The 9591-nt window shown below is 35.5% G+C and overlaps 1 protein-coding gene across 1 annotated transcript in view; it reads left to right on the top strand.

The window, feature by feature from the left end:
- The first annotated feature begins 8023 nt into the window (after positions 1–8023).
- Positions 8024–9591, top strand: part of LOC145664453 (uncharacterized) — a 50039-nt gene continuing 48471 nt past the window's right edge. Inside the window, exon 1 of the mRNA XM_081731139.1 lies at positions 8024–8234. The gene's annotated coding sequence lies outside the window, so the exon portion shown is untranslated. The remainder of the gene's footprint in view (positions 8235–9591) is intronic.

The raw sequence follows: 9591 nt of genomic DNA, 5'->3' as shown, positions 1-9591 counted from the left end.
TGCCATCAACACAACAGGCATAAGCCCAATTATAGTGTTGGTGTATTACATAGTACATTTAAAATAGTTTTCTTAAACATAGAATTCATATTACATATGCCTATTTCTTTGTGTTCGATTCATATTTTGTTATAAGAAGAGCGTATTCTTCAGATTGGTGATTTCAATAATACGTTGGTCCTTGCTTTTTATGCAATAGAACAGACCAGAGTTATTAGCACGAGTTTTAAGTGTCGGGACATGAAAACTTAATGTTGATATGAGATCCGTACAATTAAATTCGTTTTGTAGTATTTTATGTAAAAAAATCATATATGTCACATTTCGCCTTTGTTGAAGTGTAGGGATACAGAAGTTGTCTATTAATGTTAGACAATTTTCATAATATGGGTAGATTCCAGTTCTCTTGTACGTCAAATATTTGATAAATTTAGACTGGACTTTTTCCAGTTGATGTCTGTATTGCTGTTGAGATGGGTTCCAGATCACAGCAGCATATTCCAGTTTTGATCGAACATAGGCATAATACATTTTTCTTAGTGTGGTACTATTGTTACATTCCTTTCCAGTTCTAATTATGAACCCTAACATCTTGAGAGATTCGTTAACTATGTTCTCTATATGGTTATTAAATGTCAGTTTCGTATCAAATATAACTCCAAGATTTTTGACTGAATTTAATCTATTTAGTAAGATTTGATTCATTGAGTAATCAAACTCTATTTGACTTTTGTTTCTGGTAAACGATAAAATGTTACATTTGTTTATGTTTACATTAAAATTGTTAAGAGAACACCAATTAGCAATATTTTCCATGTCACGTTGTAAATTGAGACAGTCATGGATATTCTTTATTTTACTGTATATTTTGAGGTCATCAGCAAAAAGCAATTTGTTACTTAATAATATATGATCAGGGAGATCATTAATGAATAAAAGGAACAATAGCGGACCTAGATTAAAGCCCTGAGGAATTCCAGAATATGCAATATAATCAGATAATTTATATTCTTTGTAGATAACAGTTTGTTTTCGATTATTTAAATATGATGAAAAGAACTTGATCAAGGGAGAAGAGAAATTATATTCACCTAGCTTATGTAATAGTACTTTGTGATTTATTCTGTCAAACGCTTTTTAAAAATCTATATATATATTACATCAACCTGACATCCTACATCTAACGAATTTGCTATAAAGTCTGTGATAAGAGCAAGGTTTGCTGTTGTCGATGTCCAAGAATATCATCCCAAACGTAATCAATGGAATATTTACGGGGTTTGGCTCTTTCAGAATGAAACCCACCCAAATTGTATGATTTCTTTTCTAAAAAATCTAATCTTAGTTATGCCTATACGTATAAACTTCAAGTCCCCCAAAAAGTCTAGTGATTTATTTTTTTAAAAAATAAACTTTCCTGAGTGAAGCCCCTCTCAAACTATTTTTCTGGATCCGCCATTGTTCGTAATTTATTTTCCAGCAAGAAATCCATTCCGGCATCTACCTAAAAAGGAAATTTACCTAAAATTAGAAGGCAGGGGGTACCGATAGTAGTTATTTCCTATCTAAGGGATTATTAGAACCGGTGCAAAGTAACCGCGATTAGATACTAAAACCGCCTTCTCCCAGTTTTATTTTTTTTATGACTAAAACGTTTCACACTTCAATTGCAACTATTGCTTCAAAGCCCCATTATACACAGTAATATTCTACGAAACTGACTTAAATTTGACGGAAATTCTTGCAGGTGATATCGTTCAAATTTTGTCGGCTTTTACAGTGACTGCTTTCCATACCTCTACAACAACAAACCCTCCGGTTAATTAGAACTGATGTTAACAGCCAACATTATAGCCAGAATACAGTTAGATGTTCTATCTTACGGTCAGTGGCGTAACTAAAGGCTTGGGGGATTCCCCGCAGACAACGTGGAGCAGGGCCCCTTCTCTACGTCCCATTTCATGATTTTGGGGCCCCTGATGGCTTGAGCCCCCCCCGCAATGCGGGGTCTACAGGGCCCTTATTTACGCCCCTGCTTACGGTGGAAGTTGAAACTTTCTGTTTTCAGTTCATGGTTTTACCGACAGAGGACTCTGAATCTCTTTTCATATTTTGTGCACAGTTACCCCTGATGTGCAAAGGAACCCCATCTTACGGTACGACTATAGGTAATATCCTGCATCAAACGTATTTTTTATAATACTTTCCGTATAAGTGTTCCATCTATACGTACTTTCCGTATAAGTGTTCCATCTATACGTACTTTCCGTATAAGTGTTCCATCTATACGTACTTTCCGTATAAGTGTTCCATCTATACGCACTTTCCGTATAAGTGTTCCATCTATACGTACTTTCCGTATAAGTGTTCCATCTATACGCACTTTCCGTATAAGTGTTCCATCTATACGTACTTTCCGTATAAGTGTTCCATCTATATGTACTTTCCGTATAAGTGTTCCATCTATACGCACTTTCCGTATAAGTGTTCCATCTATACGTACTTTCCGTATAAGTGTTCCATCTATACGTACTTTCCGTATAAGTGTTCCATCTATACGTACTTTCCGTATAAGTGTTCCATCTATACGTACTTTCCGTATAAGTGTTCCATCTATACGTACTTTCCGTATAAGTGTTCCATCTATACGCACTTTCCGTATAAGTGTTCCATCTATACGTACTTTCCGTATAAGTGTTCCATCTATACGCACTTTCCGTATAAGTGTTCCATCTATACGTACTTTCCGTATAAGTGTTCCATCTATACGTACTTTCCGTATAAGTGTTCCATCTATACGTACTATACTGTAAATATACTGTATACGATATATATATTGCACCGTTCTTTCTGGATAACTTTTAAAACACAACTGCAAAATTAAATCTCTAATTGCTGTAAATAAAAATACAATTTTGTGTTAATTATTAAGTTTCCGTATTTCGGGCTCATTTGATTATCACGTGAGCTCGGGCCGGGCTCAGGCCTAAATGCTAAAACATATTTCGGACTCGGGTCGGGCCTCATATTGTAAATTCACGGGTTGGGCTGGACTTGGGCTAAAAATTTCAGCCTGTGCAGACCTTTAACACCTTGCACTAAAAATAATACAAAATTTGCCATTTTTCTTTTGCTTGTCCTAAAATCTAAGTTAAGGCAGCGACTAGAGGAACGAACTGCAGTTGCATTTGATTACATATCATATTGTCTTGGAATCCTGTGAATTACTTTATCTAAATAATAGTTGTATTTGGTTTGTAATAAACCAAATAGTTTTAACATACAGTTATTAAAATTAATGTTATTTAAAAAGTAGTTCATAGGATACGAAAACAACATGATACGTAAACAAATGCAGTTGAGTTCGTTCCTCTAGTCGCTGCCTTAACTTAGATTTTGGGGGAGTTGTTATTCTGGCAACACTGTAATTTCTAAGAATGGTAACACTGAAAATTCTTCAGGTTCATATTTTCTGTTGTAGAATAACATTATCTATGATTGTGGTAAGTTCCATTCCATTATCTCCTTTCATTTATGAAAAACAAGCAAAAGAAAAATGGTAAATTTTGTATTATTTAGGGATGCGCACGAGACGAGTCGAGACAGGATTTTCCTGCCAAAATCTAGAGTAGACAAAATGTAGAGAAATATACTTTTTTCGAGTCGAGACATCTCTTTTACAGCAAATTTTTGAGACGAGACAGCCACAAATCTTGTCTCGTGCGCATCCCTAGTATTATTTTTTAGTATGTCAGGCTCCTAAAACCCATGTTATCTTGAATTATTTATTTTATAAGGTCATTGTTAAATTTTGTATCTTCTGAATGCATTCTCGTTATTACCTTAAAAAGTTCCATGTATTCTATTTTGGATGTCACATTGTAACCATTAATAATAATTTCTGCTCTTTTCTTTATCAGGCGGCGTGTTTTTTCTGAGATATTATCTTCTCATTCTTCTTCACTGTTAATAATTCTTTCTTCATGTCTGTAATCATCAGAGTTTCTGTGATCTTTTAGTTTCTAAAAATATCAATATCTTTTTAGAAACGCAAATGCTGCGTCCAGGCTTTAAACCTCAATAGCTTAGCCCCTAATTAAGCTAAGAAGATAAATTTTGTATCAATGTCTTTCCGCAGATGTGTGCACTTTACGTATGTGGGAGTAACACGGCGGAGGAGAGGATAAGTTCGTGCCTTTTTGTTTCTTTGCACCACGTTTTTTTAGATGTATTCTTCCCTTGGGGATACACTCATAAAAATTGGTATGTGAAGCAATGAAGTAGTCCACTGCATGGAAAACCCCGTATGTGTACTACCTGTTGCTTGGAGCAAAGTTGTACAATTTTTTGAATCTCAGTTTTTGACATAAAGTATATTTATTTTCAGGACAGTTCTATATAAGACAAGACATCTTTTCACTGAATTGGTCTACGCAAATATTACCGTGTTGGAATCTGTGTTCCATAAATTTTCCAACTATGTATCAATCATGACTATGTGATAATTAGGCGAGTCACCAGGTTCTCCAACGTGAAAGTCTACGATTTTGTTCAAGTCTCTGACGGGCCTAGAAAGGTTAAATGGAGTGCGGCGAAATGGAACTTCAGTTCCAGCTGAAATACTTTACGCTGATGTTGAAGTATCTTGTTTTCTTTATTTCGTATTATCCTATATTTTTTTCTTTAGAGTTTGACATTCAGATGCATTTACACCTCTCCTTTGTTGTATTACTCATAACAATGCAGTCTTTGCATATCTATTATTTGACATGATGTAGTCAATTTTGTTTGTTCTTTCACTTTGATACCACTATATCCAATTTTTCTGGGACGTTTTCTTGAAGAAATATTTAATGTACATCTTCTCGGATTCGGTAAATTGTAGTAAGAAGTTTTCCACCGTCTTGTTTGCCATATTCAAAAATTCCTAATGAGTTTTCGTTTGGATCTTGTCCGATTCTGGCATTGAAATCTCCAATGATAATGTTTACATAATTATTTTCTGTTTTATTAAATTTTTCACTTTTGTCAAATAATACTTTCGACAAAATGGATACTTTCAAATATCTAGGATTAATAATAACAGACCAAAATCATATCCACGAAGAAATTAAATGTCGACTAAAACCAGGGAATTCGTGTTATTATTCAGTTCAAAATCTCTTGTCGTCGCGAATTCTGTCGATCAATTTGAAGCTTAAAATATATAAAACGATAATCATGCCTGTTGTTCTATATGGTTGCGAAACATGGTCGCTTACTCTGAGGGAAGAACATAGACTGAAAGTATTTGAGAACTAGATCCTGAGGCGAATATTTGGATCCAAGAGGAACGAAAATGGGGAATGGCGGAAACTTCATGAAGAGGAATACATAATTTGTACGGTTTACCAAACATTGTTAGGGTCATCAAATCTAGTAGGTTCAGGGGGCAGGTTATGTAGCTAGAATGGAAGAAAGTAGAAACGCTTTCAAAGTCTTGACTGGAAGACCCATCGGAAAACAACCATTAGGAAGACCTAGGCGCAAATGAGGAGGATAATATTAAGATGGATCTCACAGAAATAGGAATACAAACTAGAAACTGGATCCATTTGGCTAAGGACAGAAATCAACGGAAAGCTTTTGTGAACGTGGCATTGAACCTTCGGGTTCCATAGGCCATAGAGTTGAATAGTTTTATTAAATTTTAATTCCTTTGAAGAATCATTTCACTCCTTCTTCTAAGTGATTTATTATTAGAACATAAACTTGAATTAATTGTAGTTTCCATTTCTCGAATAGTTTGATAACAAGTCTTGCTAACTCACTAGAGATACAAAATACTATCTATCCCGAAGACACTATTTTTTATTTTTTCGTTTGTTTTGTGACACTGATCCTCTATAATAGAATAACTATCCACTCTTCAATTCGATTAGTTCTCTTTTTTTTTCTGATTTCGCTTTATTGTATGATGTTCTACTTGACCTGTTGCTCTTCATCTTCCAACTCTAGAATCTTGCATCTGACGAGAGAAATATCGAATTACACATATTATTAAGTATTATGACTGTCGGCAGACAGTATCCTGACACTATAATAGTATAGAACTCACCTTCTTTAAGTTCGGGTCTGAAAATATTTCTTCTACGTTTCTCGATTTTCAGCTTCTTCTTTTAACTCCCAATATTTTCTTCTATTTTTCAAATCATCCGTCAATTGTGTTCTTCTTCTTCTTCCTATTCCTCACTTTCCTTCCATCTTTCTCTGTATAGCGTTATGAAGAAGGAAAATATCTTCGGCAAATATGTTCCATCCAATTGGCTTTCCAACGAAGGATACTAGTTAAAAGCGTTCTCTTCCTTCTACACGTTTTAAAATATCTTCATTTGTTACTCCGTAAGTGTATTATATTTTCTTCATCTCCCTCCAACATCACATTTCGAAGCTTTCTAAATGTTTCTTCTCTAACTTCCGTAATGTCCAAGTCTCCGAACCACGCAATTCAATCCTTCATATGACCAGTTTATTTCTTAGTCCAGCTCAGTGGTAGAGTGCTCACATCTGGTGTGTGGAGACCTTACTTCGATCCCAGCTCGCGTCAAGTGGACTTTGCGGTGGACAAACATCGTTTGCGTAAGTTTTCTCGGGGTTTCCCCCTTTTCTTCCCACTTTATTCATTTCACTATTGCACTCATTCCTCATCATCACCGTCTCCTTTAGCCTAGCCGGCATAACCATGAGACGTAAAACTGAAAAAAAAAATTCTTAATCCAGTGTTATATCTGCTAGTAAGGAGGTATCGTTTGTAATTCTTGACCTGAAATAGAACACCACACTATGTCGCAATAGTAGCTTGTTTTACAGACTTTAACTAAATATATAAATAACCCTTAAATATGGAATTGTTACATTTAAAAAAAATGTAAACTGTTGTGCTGTAAGTACAATAAAGTTTCTTTTTTTAGCATGAAATATAGATAAAAAAAGGAAATGTAAAAGCATATAACGCAGTGGCGGATATATCCCGGGGCCGGGTGGGGGCATAGGCCCCTAATCTTTAATGACAAAACTAATTTAAGCTATTATTTATGTATTTTCAAAGTTTATATTAAACTCATGATACATTTACCATAGTTTGTCTCCTGGCTGCCCCCTCAGTTTTTATCTTCTAGATCCGCCACTGTTATAACGTAATTGCAAGGGCGCCCATGTTGTGGTTTCCAAGGGGGCAAGTATGAGCAATGTTTCAAATATAGTTTCAGATTTTGCTGTAACTAATGTAAAAATTCTATTGGGTTTTCGATATTCCCAAGTACAATTTCCTCTTAATGGGGGGCGAGCGCCAGCCTTGCCCCCTTGATGGGCGCCCTTGCGTAATTGATTTAAGACTTCTTCGTATTGCTTTGCATAGCCTGGGATTCAGACTGTACAAACTAATGCAGATTTGACGTATAAATAGGAGTACCAGTGAATAAGTATACTTATTTTATTCACGTACGCATGCGTTTTCTTTTATTTTGTAAGAAAAATATTTTCGAACGCTAAGTTAACCTATAGCCCCTTCTATTTCCTACATGGATTGCCTTACATATTGATATTATTAGTACAAATTATAGTATAATTATATCTCATTGACAAAATAAATTAATAAAAATATATCTTTACATTGGAGAAATTAAAATTAAGAACTAAAAGACTCAGCGACTAATAATCGACACGCAACTTTTAACGTTTTGTTTAACTTCGTGGTAAGATCTTCCGCTCAATTTCTCCCTGAAATAGGTTTATCTCTCAAATAGCATATAAACATTTTGAGCTTCAGTGTGAAAACGGTACCGGTAAAAAAATGAGATAACGAAAAAGAAGCCTCTAGCAAGGGAATAGGATGTTGCAACTTTTCCCGCTGCAGCGCCCCACTGCCCTCTATCCGAGTCGCAATAATCGATCGGATTACTACCTGTGACGCATGCGCAGTGGCGGCGCTCTTTCGCCACCGATCCGAATCGGCCGTCTATTCGATCCCCCCAACCAGCTCAGACGGAAGGCGGCGGCTGGAACGTTTCGATTCGTTGAGTGCACGAAACGCAAACAATTTGATTCATTTTTCATTGATAATGTGCAATTGAAGCAAAGCTAACATCATGGGGTAATCTTCAACGAGAGTGACTGTCTCTCTTTATAACAATCCGTCCATTTAAGTGTTTCCGTCCGCAAGCACCAAAGAATAAGAACCGCCTCACAAATTACAGGTGAGTACCACTAGATAATTAGAACGTGGCAAGTTGTTATGCCATACGAAACGCAAAGAACATTCTTTCAAATTTTTTTAAGTTGTCATTGTAAACAACTCACTCTTTCATACTCTGTAAATATATATTTTAAATGCTACTAGGGTGTGACAAATGAATAACGAATTTGTCTTGTGAAGATCGTATTGTTGGAAGCGTGGTGTTCTGTGCGCACCTGTGTATTTTCTCTCTAAAGAAAGCGTGAGAGACTTGAATTCGCTCTGTGTATTGATTTCTGGACCGTTGGATACATGTGGGGTGGACAGGTAGCTTCCAACTGCATTGTCCGAAAAGGATTTAAAATTTATATCATTCCTCTCTGAAATCAAATACTGAACCTTAAAAAGAAAAAGAAAAAGTTTTAGATATTGTGTTCGTTTTATTATACAAGAGGAAAAGGCAGTTGAATTTCTTTCAAAGGGATTGCTTCTTATCACTAAATCAAAGTAAAAACCAAGGCTGTAAATATTTTATGGCCACCAAGATAAAATGAAACACGTGTGGGCTTGTAGGAATGGCGCCAGAAAGTATCAAACGAGGGCCTAATGACGCAGAGTTTTCCAGCTTAATTTTTATTAATATACTTAGATTATTTGGATATATTTTTTAAAATATTTCATAAATATATTTTAAACACGTGTCACTCACTGTGTGCACCACACGAAGAAGTTTGGTACTCCTTAACAAGCTAAATTTTACCAAAATCTAAGCGTAAAATATCATTTTACCTCAAACGGAATTAGGTATACTTTAATATGAAGGAATATTTGAATGTAAAAAAAAAATATTTAGTTTCATTTTAGCGTTGTTTTCCACGGAAAGATTAATATTTTGCATCCTGGGCATTATACTAACCAACTTATCTGCACAGCACTGCAGGTAGTCTATCAAACAAGGATAATATCTATAATTAATCCCATAGAAATACATGGAGAACCGATTTTTGATTGCCCATAACTTTGGACCAAACTGGATGGATCACCCCCCATCAATTAACTTGATTTCTACCTTTTGACCCTCTAAATTCTGGCTAAAATTGATGGTGCTTCATCAAGTAATTCTTAAAGTATTGTCTGTATCGACGGACGCACGGACAGACCAGAGTATATGAAGGAGTATTTGGGAAACCAGACTCCTTAAAAATCTCATTTCGTCTCTTTAACATTAATTCCAAACAGTAGCGGATCCAGGATATGATAAATTGATGGCCTAAACCATAGTTTACCGCTTTAACCAGTGTAAAGCAGGATTGAAGCCTATTTTATCCATTGTATACCTGAGCGTCAAGGGGGAATATAGCCCCTATAGCTCCCCTTGG

This window comes from Thermobia domestica, chromosome 11 (genome assembly GCF_964235325.1).
Source record: "Thermobia domestica chromosome 11, izTheDome1.hap1.1, whole genome shotgun sequence".
In the NCBI taxonomy this organism is placed as follows: Eukaryota; Metazoa; Arthropoda; class Insecta; order Zygentoma; family Lepismatidae; genus Thermobia; species Thermobia domestica.
Note: the sequence above shows the minus strand (reverse complement) of the source record. Positions and strands in the feature narration are given on the sequence as shown.